This window comes from Agelaius phoeniceus, chromosome 2 (genome assembly GCF_051311805.1).
Source record: "Agelaius phoeniceus isolate bAgePho1 chromosome 2, bAgePho1.hap1, whole genome shotgun sequence".
NCBI classification, from domain to species: domain Eukaryota; kingdom Metazoa; phylum Chordata; class Aves; order Passeriformes; family Icteridae; genus Agelaius; species Agelaius phoeniceus.
In genome coordinates this window covers 48,470,382-48,484,326 of record NC_135266.1, presented here as the reverse complement: position 1 = coordinate 48,484,326, position 13,945 = coordinate 48,470,382, and positions in this window count along the sequence as shown.

Here is a 13,945-nt window from a genome sequence, read left to right as displayed (position 1 = left end):
TATGGCATTCCAGAAAACAAAAATTATGCTTTGCAAAACCCACACTGAACATCAGCTTCTGAGCATTCTGAGTTTGCCCGTTTTGTTCCTGACATTTCTGAAGATGCTTCCGGGCTTTGGAGAGGTAAGGACTTCCCATTTTCCAAACCATGAACCAACAGGGAAGACCCACACGATCAAGGCAAGCAGGATTTGCTCCACACCAGTAGCCTCATGCACATGAAGCAATATCCACATTCTTCATTTTGCCTCTTGCCACCTGTGCTCAGCATGTTGTCACGCAGTCATTAACTTAGAAAACCAACATGAGCCAAACAAAAACCCCTAGAATAAATGAGTTGCCATAAGAAAACAATTAAAAGTCACCTGTTGTGAAAAAAACATATTTAATCTAACGTGGGCAAAGAGACCACCCAGGATTAGCCAAAGCTTGTGTTTTTCTTTCCTCCTCCTCTCCACAAGCCTGTTACTTGCAATACAGGTGCATTTATATGAATGACTTATTCTGAAGGGCTGGGATGATGATCTCATCTCAACAGATTTGACTTTCTGGATACTACATAAGATGATAAATGGTGATTAATTAACAAACATATTTTTTAACAAATTGAAAAGCAGTAGCAGGAGCAGATAGTGATGTATTGCAATCTGCAATGTGTTTTAAAATATTTCTTTATTTTAAAACTAAGTCATAGACATTAAAATGTGAAACATGATTTCTCTAGCCAATGTGCACAAAAATATCTTTATCCGGGTAGGTAAAATCATCACAATCACAATCACAATCACAATCGCAAATGTAATAGAGACTTCAGAAATTATCTTAATCAAAGTAGATAATCCAAACACAATTTTGAGATGAAGATTTCAGGATCAAGCCCCTGAAAACTCAAGTAAATGGCAAAATTTAGTATCAGGATTATAAACATTTCAGTAATAATTAATTTTTGGAACTTAAAATGGTTGTACTAATGAAAAGTGAAGTTAATTTTGTTGAAGTTTAACCTTTAAACAAAGACCTATTATACATTGGAAGTCTCTAAGGATATATTAGCATAAAATTATAAGTTGATTTCTTTTATTTCCCCTCCAAAACTCATGCACTTTGTGTGTCTTCACACATGTATAGTCCTTTACCTGGAAATAAAAATTGGCCTGGTGAAAAAAAGTTGCTCAGTGCATCCTTTGTGAATATAAAGTGTTGTCCAAATTTATTTTCTTGTCGAGAACTTTGTCAACAGCTCATCATAAAGACTTTCCTGCTGCCCTTAAATGCTGGGAAATTTATTAGCTAGGGGAAGTTGCAAAAATCAAGTGAAACTCTCCACATTTCCATATGTATTTCACAGTGTTGTGTGTTATACAACAACAAGTATTTTCTAGACACATCATTACTTATTACTGGGTTTGTTTCTGACTTTCCACCAGAAATGCCTGCTTTTATTTGATTCTTCTTTTTCTGGTTTCAACCCTTGAAGTAAAAATTCTTATCTAAGGCAATTTTTATGGACTGAAAAAACCCCAACAAAACAACAAGCCTATCATCATTTATTTCTAAGAATAACATTGGGATAGACTATTTGTTCTTATAGCTATGATAAAATTTTCTCCCCTTACACACTCACACCACCAATATTGAAATAAGCACAGTAATTTAAAAATTATGATGTTTGCTATGCAATATCCCTGTATCTTTGAAATTGGTGATATGAATCTATCATTGGGTTAGATGGTCATCTGTTTTAGACTGAGAAGGGAATTTACATTGAATCTGTCAGTAAACTAACTTACTAAATTTAGATGCCTAAATTGGATCTAAATTAATTTTAGCTTTGTGATTTTAATATTTTTAAAATGTCTGTCATTCACCCTGGGGATGACCAAGAGTTTCCTAAATTTTCATAAAGACTGGCATATGATATGATAGGGAAAACTTTTCTTTTTTGTGTTGATGTTGTGTGGAGAGAAAATCTATTTTCTTCATATACAGCTGGGACAAGAGCCCCTCAGTACTATAATGGGACTCTGAGGCCAGTACAAGATGGAAAGAACCTGAGACAAAGGACCAAAATAGAGAATGAAGTAAGTGTCAAATTGTCTTTTCAAATTTTGTCCAATTGGCTCTTCATATCCACCAGTAATAAATGGAAATGAAATGACTGCTCAAAGGGAGACTGACTGCACCTCTCCAGGCATATTGATCCAAGGACCAATGAAGTCAGGATAAGCTAGAAAATGGAGATGAAAAGGCAGTTTGGCTGAGTCATCTGCATTCAGAAGCACAGAACACGAAAGCACAATGGGAAGTGGGCAGATAGCTCCCGCATGGAAGATGGTTGTAGTTCTCATGAAAGGAAATGAAGACACTCTGCCAATGGGAAGTTCAATAGAAGCGAAGAGAGACCAGAGTGGGAGAACTGAACTGGTTTTAAAAAGGCATTGCAGAGGGGAAAACACAGTGGGGGCCATCCAACTTTATAGAAGTCCGTGGAGGACACCCTAAATATCCCATTACAGTATTTCCTCAGTATCCGGTAGACCAAGACTGAAATTCCTAAATATGTAGAAATTTCAACCTTATTCCAAGCCTCAGTCAAAGAATATGGTTGAACAGCAGGAAACTCCTGGGTTTAAGAAGAAATTCCAGACTCCAGCTACCACAAAAAGTATTCATTGAAAATATTTGCTTATCCTAGAAAACATGTATCTTTGAATGGAATTTTAAAGCATGTAAAAAAAAAATTGAGGTGAACGAAATATAAACTTTCAACAACAGAGAAAAGAAGCATTTTGCTATAGGTTATGAAGTAAATAGACCTCAGGCAGAACCAGAATATTCTCCTGCAACACTGGATTTTCCTTAATTGCTTGAAACAAATATCAAGACAGTTAGGATGTTAATAGACAAGAAAGAAATATCTCTTTCATTAAAAGTTGCTAATGCAGGTGAACAGTATAGAACGTACCAGATACAAACTCTTCACTAAAAAAAGCATAAATATTCATTTTTGTTTTGTATCTATACAAAAAGAGACTCCTTAAAGATTTTTTTGCCACTTCACTTTTGAGAAGATTCTGCATCCACATCTCAGTCAGAGGCTGTCATTTTCACTGTCTTAAAGGTCTCAAAGTCTGAGAATTTGATGTGAAAAAGTTTTTACCACAGACTCAGATGGTGGTAAAACTACACTTATATTTTCTGTAAGTGATGACACAGAAGGCAAAATTATCCTTTCTGACAGCTGAAGATCCAGCACAAGATGTTACCATGGCTATTACTTCTTTGCTTAAAAGTAATTCCTATTTTTTAGTGTTTTAATTTACTGGATATATTCTGTTTAAATTGAAGTAGGCTGAGGAGAGACTTGCCTTACCACTGGCAAGGTTCACTATCATTTTTGGATAGATATGAGCCAAATGCAGAACTTCATATCCAAATATTTCCAATATCAGAGAGAAAGGACCAAATGAGAACACTATGTTCTAACCCAGCACTGTGGCTTTGATCCTGGGTCAAATACAAAATTAGAATGGGCCTTTTATAGCTCCAGTCTGGATATAACCAAATTCTCTTTTCCTCAGATTGTGTTCCAAGAAGGAAGAAATTGTATGTGAGTTTGCCACTGTTATACATGAAGACAATCTTGCAACCCAACCTTAATTTTGTTCTAAACCCAAGTTCTAAACCATACCCCAAATTAATGTATGTTTGAGTCTGACTTCCTTATATTACCTGCTCATAAAAGTGTGTTTCTGAATAATTATTTTTAATTTTGGAATACATCAGATTATATCTAATTGCTAATACATTTTTTTGCAAAAAAATTGCAAAAAATATCCCCAAAGCCATGTGTTGGAATTCTATGTGATGCACACATATTAGTGATCCTTCTCATCTGTGATCTCCCTCATCTGTAAGGTACCCAATTTAAACAGTGAATAAAATAATAAAAACAAAGAAAAAAGTTCCCCCCACATACTCCCTATCCCCCCAGTAAAAAGTTTGAGAATTTAATTTTCCCACCACTTTTCTGGGACAGCTCCAAAAACCAGAAGCAAATGAGGGAAAAGTACCAACAGAGACCACCAGCAAACAGCAGCTGCAATGTGAAACCACTCACAAGAAGAAAAAGGGCTGCTCCTCCCCGGCAAAAAATTGTGCAAACATTAAACCAAACAGCAAACACTCCTAGCAAAGTAAAGATTCAATCCAAAAAATAGTGAATAACTAGAGAAGATTGAGAAAAATACAACTTTATAACAGCAATGATCAAGATGTATTTAACTCTCTGGAAATTTAGAAGATGGGGAGAAAAATTAATATATTCAAGCTGCATGGAGACATTGTACTGATGAACATGTTAGTGTTATTCTCCACTGAAAATATATTCCATAACCTAGAAGGAAACTCCTGCTTGTTAGAGGGTTATTTTCATTATGGTGATGGACTAAAAAGAATAATAACAGTACAGTCTAATGAGAAGAATTTATTCAGTAATTTCCCAGAATCTGATGGAAAATTTATAATTAAACGCCAAAATGTTTTTAAAAATCATATATGGTCAATGTATATGTAGGCATTGTTAAGGATGAACTAGAAGGAAGAATGTAATGCAGCTGGTGGAAACCAGGGTTAGCCACAGGAAATCCAGAAGGTGGGTTTTCTATGTTATTATTTTTAAGGGCATATAAATTGTTGGCAGATTAGAAGAACAGTATTAACAGTATTTGCATTACAACTGTCAAAAGCTGAATTTGAAGAAAATGAATTTAAAACTTAAACCAAAACAAAACAAAAAAATCAAACAAAAACTTAAGGCTTCATGAAGTTCTGTGAAATTTTTACAATTAGTGTTAACATTGAATTCTATAATAAAAAAAATAATTTATTTACCGCTCTGCAAACTGTGGTTTCCCTTTTCAGCTATACCCTGGTCCAAAACCCAAACAAAGGAAAAGTCTCACTGACTAAAAATATTGTTATGATTAAATTTTCTTTGAAAGCAAGGCTTTGCAGGGTGTTAACATATCTCGTGGTTGCTTCTACTTGTAAAATTGTTTTTAGATGTGATTTTTATTTTTGGTGGGTGGTGTATCTCATTATTAAAATTCTCAGGTCTACTCTCCTTTTAAAGTTCAGGAAGCATGGCTTTCTCTGGGAAGTTTATACCACATGACTTTTCACTGATTCTATAGTTCCTATGGTTCCTTTTGAATTTGGCTTCTGATATTGCTACATTTATTTCCATTCTTTGATCCTTCCACTATTCAAGTGCTCTCTGAATAGCTGTTTCATACAAGTGACTCTGCAGTTTGTTCACTACAACAATGTAACTCTTCCCATTCATGCAAGAACTGGTTTATTCTTCCCCGCCATCCTTTCCATACTTGTCTAAGGGATCTGTTTGTTGTGGCTTGAGCCACCCTGGTGTCTCCAAGCTGCTAAGCAATAGGGGAGAGTTAGAATACTGGACTGTGATATTTGTTTGTAGCTTATTTTCTGGCACTGTTCTGGACCTCTGCAGCTCCTCCAGAGGGCCATGAATCAGCACAGGGCAGGAGGGAGACCTCAGAAGCCCAGCTACAGACATTTGCCAGGAGTGTCCCCCCTTGTTCAGGGGGAGCAGCGCTGCTCCTGCACACTGATAGCGCTGCTCAGCCTGCTCCAGAGGTGCTAATTATGACTAAGTGTACATATACCTCAAGAACCTCTTCTCCTACTGTGTGCATTATTTCTTTTTCTCCTGCATATCTCCTTTTCATCATCAGGGAAGTAATTATAGCTATAATACATAGAAAATGAGTTAGAGAGGATTACAAAGGGTTCTTTCTCTCTGCTGTTTTCCTTTATTCTTTTCATCTATTTAATCTAATTCCTGTTGTCCTCCAGGCATCTCTGAATTTAGAGGTGTAATTAATGATGAAAATCCTTCCAGTTGTTACATGCATGTGGTCATGCACACACACTTTAGTTCTCTTCAAAGGAAGAATTTTGATACAAATATGTATACACACATACACACACATACACACACACACAATTTGACCAGTTTTTCTACAGCATTGTTTTAGAAGGCTTATAGTATTTAAGAGCAATTCAAATGCATATAACAGAACATACCGTACAACAGTCCTAAGAATGTGACACATATAGCTGGATAAAATGGCAATCAGAAGAGGAAATGAGTTTTTTCCAAGCAGGAGAAGTGTTACAACCAATGTAGCTCAAGGGCGGATTACTCACCTACATTGCTTCCTTCAGGACTGTTTTGAGTTTTGGTTTCCTAAAAGGGGGTTTCCGTATGGAAATCCAGTGAAGAGTAAAGAAAAACTGGCCAAGAAATTTATGAAATGACATTATTTGAATGAATAAAAAAATATGTACTATTTCAATTGGACGTCAAGTTATATGAAGGCTTATGTTTCTTAGATTAAAAAAGTAAATTGAGCGTAGTGTATTCCATATGTATGTTTATGAGCATGGCTGCATCAAAATTATCTGCTAAACACAAGCATCTTTATAGAAGAAAGAATTACTTTGATGAGAGATGGAAGCTGTTTGTATTGTGTACTCATTACAGGAATCATACACCCTCAGCTGACATTATTCTGTCCATTTTTCATGTGTTTATCTAATATGGACAATAAAACTCTATAGGATTCTGCACCTGGATAAAACGTTACTTGCCCAGATAAGCTGATACAAATATAACTTTTATTCCCTCATCCATTAAAATAAGACACACAGACCAGCTGGGACAGGTTGATGAGTGTTAAACTACAGGGAGCCCTGATTTCCTGGGATGTGTCCGCTGCAAGAAATGTCTCAAGTTATTTTTCAAGCTATAGGATCAACTGCCTGGTGTCTTGCAGGGGGTTTTGGAGCGGCAGGGATGGGCCTTGGGGGTCTCTCTGGCCTTAGGAGCCTTGTGACCCACTGCATGGGGCAGCCACTGCCGTCCTTTGACCTGGAGACCCCGACATCTGTGGGCTTGGTAGCCCAGCACAGTAGGCTTTATGAGGCAGATTTATGCTCAAATAGTGTGCTGGTGAATAGTTCACTTTTCTACTCCTCTAATTGGCAGGATTTCTTGCTCACAGATGGTTAAAAACTGAAACAATAAAAAATTCAAAGTAGTTGACATAAACCAACCAAATCTCTTTACCCAGTGCTGCCTAATAAATGTCCTGAACATAATATATGAATATGCAGACATTTAAAAAAATTCAGCATTAACCTTTGGAAAATGCTGCTACTGCATCTACTACAAGGACCAGCTGTCAGCTCTTTACATTTGGAATGAAAATTATTTTGGAAAATGCAATGTGCACAGGAATATACATTTCCTGTTCCTCTAAGGAAGCAAACCCAAGCCTAGTGACATCATTCTGATCCTCCGATAGGCATACATATATAATATTTTTCCTGATTTCAATGTTAATTGCTTTGTTTTGTATGTGACTGTATGAGTACACACAGTGAAAATTACAATAGTTAGGGCTTTTGTAACTCCTAGTCCCGAGGCCTCAGATTTTAACAAATATATGACTGATTCTCATCTGATGCACTGGGAATTAATTCCCTCAAAATTCCAGAGGTACTGTGTGATGATTAGCTTAGTGAAAATACACGGATAGAATAGGAAAGAAAATCAGTGCCCAAAAAAAGTACTAAACTAAATCAAGTCTGAACTCCTTCCAGCCTAACAGTAGTCTCCAGGGAAATTCCAATAATTTTGGTCCTTATTGCCTCATCATTTATTGTTGTTAAAACAGAATTTGCTTTAAAGCAGGACTTTTAAAAGCACTTAATATTCACTAAACAGCTCTTTTATGTATGTGATGAGCCAGTGAAGATTTCAAAAATACAGGTCTGGATCTGTGACTGACTTAAATTGCCATTTTTTTATATAGATGTAGGATAATTCTTGTGGACAGGATATCCTAGGGAAGCACTGAAGACAGTTGGGTATTTAGGAGTCAAAGTGGAAATACTTTGGAAAGGAGATGAGGCATTCTTTTGCTCCTTGAATTTGCACCAACAGGGCATAGGAACTGCTGAGTCCAGAGGGAAGGAGACAGCAGAAGTTTAGAACAGGACCACTGAGTAGGGTCAATCTGAAGGAAATCAGTTGATATTTCTTTAAGATATGGATTTTGCCCTTAGAAGTAGGAGAAAAGATGTCATGTCTTTTCTGGAGCAGTTAAAGAAGAGACAGACATTTCTTCACATTTTCTAATATAAGAAACAGTTTGCACCCTAATAATACCTAGCAACTTGTTACTGTTGAAAATCAGTCAGGCTTGTGGCCAGTTTGTTTTGTTGTTTTTTGTTTGTTTTTTTTTTTTAATTGTTTTTTTATTTGTTTATTTGTTGGTTTTGTTTTATTTTTTTAAATTATTTCCTTAACATTATGATACTGGACCAATATGCTGAGAATTTTAATATGAACAATAATCTAAAAAAGTCTTTTGTTACTGCAATCTTCTGTAAATAGGAGAAGGGGAAGGAGACAAACCATGCACTTCTGTGACTTAAAATATGGAGCTGGAACTGACTCAGTGTGATATGAAAAGTGGTAGGATTGTTTAATTTTTTTTTTTCTCACAAAAATATATGTTGGAAGTAGGTAACTGTGTATCCTTGTTAGTCCTGTGAAATCCAGGTTGATTCTGAAATCCTGAACAGCTCAAAAAGTATATTTGTAAAACTTTGGGGATCATCAGTGCAAGCTCTCCCTTTTAAAACTTGTCTAACATCTGTATGCTCAAAAGGACAGTTATAATTCTTTATAGAACCATCTATTATTCATTATCACTGTTGTTTGCCCAAGGCTTACTGGTTACTTTAAGGATTTGATTAGTGTCACTGCTGGCAGTGCCCAAATTCTGAGTCTTAATAAAAGGTAGAAAATCTACATGCAGCTTTGCACATTTCTATTCATTATTTTTTTCTAGTCATGAATGAAGCTCATTTTTTTCATATGCATAAATATGCAGAATCCTTGCTGAAAAGCAGTATTTCAAAAGAATTTGTTCTGGTGTAAAATCATAGCAGATTTGCATTTGGTTTCAAGGACATTTGCATAGTGATACATTTTACTCTGCAACTGAAGTTTCAACAGTTTTAATTTGATTCTGTCCTATCGCCACTTCAATTTTAGAGAACACATCCACTAATATGGGAGCTCTTTATTTCTCTTCCCCTCCACCCCTCATTGAAGTCAAAATTCTGAATGCACTATCAATGCCAGGATAGTGGAATATAAGTTTCTCCTATTAAGTATTCTAAAGGAATACATCTACAAGATTGTCTGTGGCAGCTGAGTAGGAAGGGGCCACTCTCTTACCTGTTACATCCCACTGAACTGGGCACTTAGCTGTAAAAGTGTAGAATAAAAGTGTCTCCTTCCATGGGTTGATATGTTGTGAAGATGGGTTTAGGAACACCAGCTTTATCTCCCTAGCAGAAATAAGCCCCTGAATGGATTTTACTAATCTCTTACCTGGCAGAAAAAAATGTGGAAAGCTAATGGTAAACTGAAATTTGTTCCTTGACAACTATGTTTAGGTAAAAAACCAAGTGAATATTAAGTGCTTTTAAATGTCTCGCTTTAATGATTTGAGGTTTTAACCCTTAGATTAGCCAGCAGTGTTATGGTGAATCCTTAGTATCTCTGGGATCCAATCCTCCATCTTCACACAAGAGGCCCAAAATAGTGACTGCAGAAGTGCTTCATAACAGATAGTAGTTACAATATAACTTAAAAAAAATTAAAAAGACGAGTTTTTGTGAAGGTATTTTATCTTTCAAATAATTGCTGGTTTGCAACTAGCTATATTTGATAAAGTTATTGTATATATCACATATTTGTTTTGTTTTTTCTAATAAAAATAAAACCATATCTTTCATGAAGTCTCTGTAAAAGGGAGTAGAATGTTGGGTCCTCAGTATCTGCAGCATCAATCTTCAGCTATGTGGCATTCTCAAGAAATGATTTTGTCACTCACAGGCATGAAACAAAATAGGGTTCAATGTGCAAATTTTTTCTTTGAAGAAAAGGTTTGTAAATTACAGTGACTCATCTATTATTCCCTGCTAGTTTCAAAAAGACTTCTTAAAATTTACCTGTACCTGAGGTTTTAAAGTTTCAGTGAATCCACTTGGTCATAACTTGATTAATTCCAGCCTTGTAATACCTTTTGTTCTCGTTTTTCTTTCTAGAAGTGTAATTATTAGTAACATTATAGATGAGCATGAGTGGTTATGTCAACATATTTCAGGTTGTAATGAGGAAAATATATAGGGTTATAATAAAGATAATGTGACTTCAGCTATACTTTGTGGGCATGTCTCTTGATTTATGCTGTTTTTAAAACCACAGTGATAACATTCTTGGAAGCAAACATAGTGAGGTCTTGTTATGCTGAATGTCACTCTGAAGACATATTCCAGTTGGCCAGGGCCTGTGGCTGCAGCTGTCTCTACTTCATTACACCATTTCCAGCACCTGCACCTTTAGGAAATAACTAAGATTTTCAGCTGACATCTTCTAGGCATTTATTTATGCTGCGACTGAAAGTGATTCAATCTGTATGCTAGAGGGGAGTGCTCTCTCATTAAGAGCACAAGTGATGAGAAGAAAATGTACCCAAAAATAATGAAAAACACTAATCTGTATCACCCTACACAGGAGAAAAATTGAGGTTAAACTAATGTTAACCTAACAAGCAAAGTAAATGAAGTTCTGATATTTACATGACCATTTTAGTTTATTATTAGCTTCCTATTTTTGGAGATTGTCAGAAGTCTCCAACATCATGAGCTATTGTATATCACATTGCTATTTGTATTTAAACGTGAGGTAATAAATTAGAGACAGTGGCACTGTCATACTTTAATTAAAAGTCTGCTTTCTTTTATTGTCTGAATTCTTGAAAGAAACATACTTTTCTGACCTTTCATAAATATAGCACTATGAAAGGTGCCTCACTCCTTTCAAAATTATTTGCCCAGCTTTAAGAACATGAATAACACCTACTGCTATCTGTATCATGCTTAAAATCAACCAAAGTGTAAGAGGCATTTGGGAAGGAATTGCCTGGAGATTAGCATCCTTTACTGAATTTGTAGATATGGTGAAATGACACCCAACACAGAATTAAGCTCAATTATATTTAATATTTTATAAATATTGGAGTAATTTTAGGAAGTATTCAAATTCACTTTAGTTGTCCAGACTTGAATAAAATACGTGGTGTTAAAAAAATCACATTAGCAGAATTGCTCTAGTTTGGATTCCTATAGCAGAGGGTAATTTACCCACTATGAATTTATTCCTCTCAAGGATGCTGCTAGCTACAAGTGTTTCATAATCAATCTACTCTTACCTGGAAAGCTATTACAAGGTTATTCTAATAAGGAACAGAGTGTAACCTCTGATCTATTAGGAAGAGATAACTTTGTCACTCTGTCTTCAGATGTAGAGTGTTATGTCCATATTTCAGCAAGTTTAATTTTTCTTTCTTAGATTCAAAAATTGTTTCCCACCAAACTTCATCTGCTGGATTTTATGTAAAAATAATCAGTGTCATAGATGTGACAGACACTTTACATGTGGACTTAGGAGAAGATGTAAGTAACAGCTTATGATGCAAAATATTAGAAGAAAAATGATAAATGACTGTAGCAGAACTCTCTGTCTAAGTGGAGATACAGTGGCTCAAAATTTGCCTCATTTACAAGTTAAGTCATAAGATTGAGCAAGAACAATCTTCTGCTCTTAGTGTTGAAGAATGCTCATATCAGTTTGAGCAAAATATGAAACCTACCATGAGGACATGCAAGACAGGCTCTCCCTGAGGCCAGAAGAAACAAGGCTGTACGGTCTCTGATACAGAAGGGAGAGTCAGAGGGGCTGAGCAGAACAATCCAAAAAGCAGGTAACAATGTTTCAGCACAAAGCTGAAGTGCATTTTGCAAAACACATTTTGCTCATTAAGCCTGATAATACATAATCTAAAAAATGTGTGTAACTGACATCTTATACTATAAAAACCTGGTCCCACTTTTCCCCGTTTTGCACAGCAAAGACTTGTACCATATCTCCCTAAGATGTGTGAAGAGCCTTCCTCAAATTTACAGTGAAAGGGATATGACTACAGTTATTGGTATGGGTGAGAAGTATTAATCTCTACTTAATAATTGTTTTCCTAGTTTTAATATAATTACTTTAACAAAATTAATTCAATATTGCTTCAAAAAATAGTGCACTAAACTTGAAGTTATAGCTATTCATACAGTGCAGTAAATATTTCAGATTAATTTGAATTTATTTCCTACTAATTATCATTATTGTAATAATTTTAGATATATAATTCATTTTATTTATATAATTTTTTTGGTTTGCCATCCTTGATCCTGAAGGACAAAGTTGTATAAGGGTCCAATTACACTGGTATAATCCTCTAGGTATAAACCATTAACAAAGTCAGGATTGGATTCAACCACACCCAGGCTCCTCTCTGAGGAGTTTAGAAAACAAGGGTGTCCTTTCTGTACCTTGTGACCCAATGGGAAGGCTTCTCTAATAATTCTTGTCTGAAGCTCCCACTCTGCTCATGACTATGACAACCTAGACTACTTTAACATGCATAAATTGAAAATAGCATGGGATTTCTTTCTGTGTTAAAACAAATCCACTGAACCACTAAAACACCCCAACTCCTTCAGTGTGCCCTCACAGAAGTGGTGCTCCAGCTCTCTAATCATCTTTGTTGGCCTTCTCTGGACCTTCTTGAGCAGCTCTATGTCTTGTTTATGCTGTGGGTCCCAGAGCTGATTGGAATATTTCAAATTCAGTTCCACAATGTGGGAATCCATAAAATCAGAGGGTTTTAGGAAAACTGCAGAAGACAGGCCTCAGATGCAGCAGAATTGTCAGTAAATCTAAAAGCAACAGTCATGAGATAAGTCAGCAGAAATATTATTTAAGCTGTAGAAAAGATATGGGCAAATAGAACAATAAAACTGTGTATTAGTGCTTGTTTGGCTTTCTAAGTTGCAGAAAGTTTATCTAGCAAGATATTAGGAAGGTTAAGCTTATGAATGGAGCTCTGTGCGTTGTCTCTTATAAATAGGTATTGTATTCGAAATAAGCAAGCATTGTTTTAACCAAAGCTACATGTGCTTATGGTGATTGGATAGAACTACTGTCAATATGCTTTTGCTTCATGTGATTGGTCTAGAAGGTTATAAAGTATGCTGTAAGATTAAGTTTTCTGGCCTGCTGCCTGGACTGTGAGCTGTTAGCATCTTTCCATGATCATAATCATGTAATGAGGCTGATGCTGAAAAATAAATAACTCAAGACACTTTCCATAGCAGCCCCATCCTGTTCACGTCTGTAAATAAATTGCCAGCGTCACACATGAGCGGAGTAGAGGTGCAAACTTCAGAACTTAGGAAACCAAGTTTAGATATTTTATGTTGTGGCAGAAGTCTTTCCCTCTCCAGCCACTATGAGAGTCTTGAAAAATTAATCCAATCGGTAGAGTTTTTCTTTCTTATGTTCTCTCATTTCTTACAGTAGTAGAAAGTAGAACCTCTTTACCTGAGAAAGATGCCCAAAAGTAGAACTGTAGAACCATAGATATTACATCAAAGACAATAAAATTTTAAAAGTTTGAAAGTGGTGGATAATGCAATGTAGATCATGTGTAAGTTCTTTAAACAAATTTTTGTCTTTCTCCTAAGCCCTAGTCTAATGAGAAAAAATTGAAGCATTTTAGCAAACTTACTTTGACATTAGTTTTGCAATTATTGTTAGGAAATACAGGTTTTTTGTAATATTTCCAAGGTAATAGCAAGAAGGAAGAGAAACATCAAGTAACCACTGGAGATTATGATTACTTCTTGAAATGTGGAAATGCTTTATCAAATCTT